The sequence below is a fragment of the Amblyomma maculatum genome, chromosome 1, assembly GCF_055883805.1.
Source record: "Amblyomma maculatum isolate TAMU_Amacu chromosome 1, ASM5588380v1, whole genome shotgun sequence".
Taxonomy (NCBI): Eukaryota; Metazoa; Arthropoda; class Arachnida; order Ixodida; family Ixodidae; genus Amblyomma; species Amblyomma maculatum.
Window position 1 is genome coordinate 334,079,905 of NC_139344.1, and position 2,531 is coordinate 334,082,435.

Sequence of the window (2,531 nt, forward strand, 5' to 3'; positions counted from 1 at the left end):
CAAGGGAAACAAGCCCTAACTTTGTGGACATGTAGCGGTCGGGAGAAACTAGGCAGGGTATCATAATAAGGCGAAATCCTTCCAAGGCTCATGCTGAAAATCTCGCTTTCGGGATATATTTTCGCAAGATGTCTCTGCCGGAGTTCACAATAGGTCCTGACGTCGACATAATTTTCCTTTCCGGGTATATAGGCTTTCATTCTCGCATGCCGAGGAGAGGAGTCCTGAGATACCAATGTTGCCGACGACGAAGCCAAAGAAAGAAAGAAAGAAAGAAAGAAAGAAAGAAAGAAAGAAAGAAAGAAAGAAAGAAAGAAAGAAAGAAAGAAAGAAAGAAAGAAAGAAAGAAAGAAAGAAAGAAAGAAAGAAAGAAAGAAAGAAAGAAAGAAAGAAAGAAAGAAAGAAAGAAAGAAAGAAAGAAAGAAAGAAAGAAAGAAAGAAAGAAAGAAAGAAATGAATTATAGGTACAGCAACAAGTAAGATGGAGGTAAAAGAGAAGATGTAGACAAAAGAGGTAGAGAGAAGAGGTACAGGACAAGACAGAGGAAAGGCTCTCGCCATTATGTTCTTAAGCAAAGCTAAGTGCAGTCCCGGTAATTTTTGCATCTAGCCACCATAAATGTAGACACCTGTAACTGTAAGTTAAACTTGTCACGGAAGGTCGGATGGCATCCTAACGGCTCAGTAGGCACCAGCAATTTCCCGGTATGCTATGCACAGACTTAGCGACATAGTACGCGCGTGGTGCAGGCCACAGCCAACCGGCACCCGCCGGAGAGCCGGACGAAAGGCACCCGCAAGGCGTTCGATATGTACATTTCGTGCGTCGAGGCCCACGACGTGGGGAACGCCCTCAGCAACCTCGCCGACCTGAAGCGTTTCATGGAGCAGCGCGGGCTCTCCATCTCTCTGGACGAAACGGACGCCGACGCATTCGATCAGTTGGTCGACCTGGCCATCAACTGGAACCTCAATTTCCTCTTCGAGATGGCGCCTCACAAGCCACAGGTATGTGACAGCCGTTTGCACGATTGGAGGCGAGGAGGAGAAAGACATTTAATAACCCGCAATGAGTAATACATGGTGCTGTGATTGGATCAACCCTTAAGGGGTTGGTCCTCACAAGCACTAGGTGGAGTCCCTAGTACAGGACCCCAGTGGCGTCGGCCGCTGTCCGCGGGGGCGCGCTCCACCAAGGCCTTTTGGGTGTGTAGGTCAGAGCAGCCAAGCAGAGTCGCCTCCCAGTCCTCCCGGCTGGTGTTGGGGTTAGGGGAGATAGCAGGGTTGGATGGGCAGGCCCACACCATGTGGTAGATGTCTGAAGACTTCTCCGCACAGTGCGGACAGCTGTCCGAAAAAGCAGGGTCAAAGCGTTTTAGAGCTGCCGGGCACAGCAAAGTATTAGTATAAAGACGGAGAAGAAGCCGCTCCCCCGCCTTTGAGAGGCCTTTAGATGGGCGGCGATAAAGACTATGGAGAGATTGATAGTGCAGAACGATATCTTTGAAAGCGTAGGTGGGAGTGAATTGTAATTCCTGATTGTCGGGGTCGAAGGGGAATGCCCGGTGAGAGAACGCGCGGGCGGCGGCGTCAGCTGCCTCATTTCCCTCACGTTCCACGTGTGCAGGAGCCCAAACAATATTTCGGCCAGCAGGGTCCCGGTATATATACAGTTTTGTAGAAGGCGGTAGGCTAGGTAAGGTACCCAGCCTTGCTCGACGTTCCGACAGGCCCCTCGCGAATCGGAAATTATTGTTTTGGAAGTAGGATGAGATGCAGCTAATGCAATAGCGACCTCCTCCGCGTGTGTTATGTCCCGGGCTCGAAACGTAAGCCCATTTACTGCCTTAGACTGGTGGACGACTGCGGCTGTATGCCAAACCCCATTGTGGGGGCCGGAGGCGTCCACGTAAAATACACCGGGTTTTAATCCATAGTGGCGAGCCAGGGCTTCAGCCCACGCCAGGCGCCGGCCATTATGGTCCTCTCGGGTCATGTTCGCGGGAAGAGGGCGTAAGTGAAGGGCGTGTCTCCACAGTGATGGAATGCGTACGCGCTCTTTTATGAGTGTTTTGTTAAATATGTAGTCTGGCAATTGCTTGCGTAGTCTCATCTGGGCTTGCGTAGTCTCGAACGCTGAGGGTCCGCACCAGATCCTCGTCGTTGAGTCCAGTGATGACGTACTCGATGGATGCCGCTTGCCTGATGTTGCAGCGCCTTGCTTTAGCCAGTTTGTTGTAGAAGTACGCTTCGACACTTTCGTGGCGCTCCTTCTTTGTCGATTCCGTGTCTCGGAATGTGCGATGAAAACTGGATGCCGAAGGAAACGCCCTCTTCATTTTAGTTTTCAAGTCGGTCCAAGTTCATTGGACATCTGTGAGCCCATCATACCATGTTTTTGAGACGCCCTGGAGCTTCGTGGGGGCGAAGCAAGTGGTCTGCTGGTCGCTCCAACTGTAGGCTGCAGCAAGATTGTCCACTTTGTTGAGCCACGTCTCGACCGTTGGCTGATCGTGCAAAGATGGGTCGAA

The 2,531-nt window shown here is 51.0% G+C and overlaps 1 pseudogene; it reads right to left on the bottom strand.

Annotated features, from left to right (window-relative positions):
* Positions 1–1,141: 1,141 nt before the first annotated feature.
* LOC146207470 (uncharacterized) lies at positions 1,142–1,996 on the bottom strand (annotated as a pseudogene).
* Between the last annotated feature and the right edge of the window lie 535 nt (positions 1,997–2,531).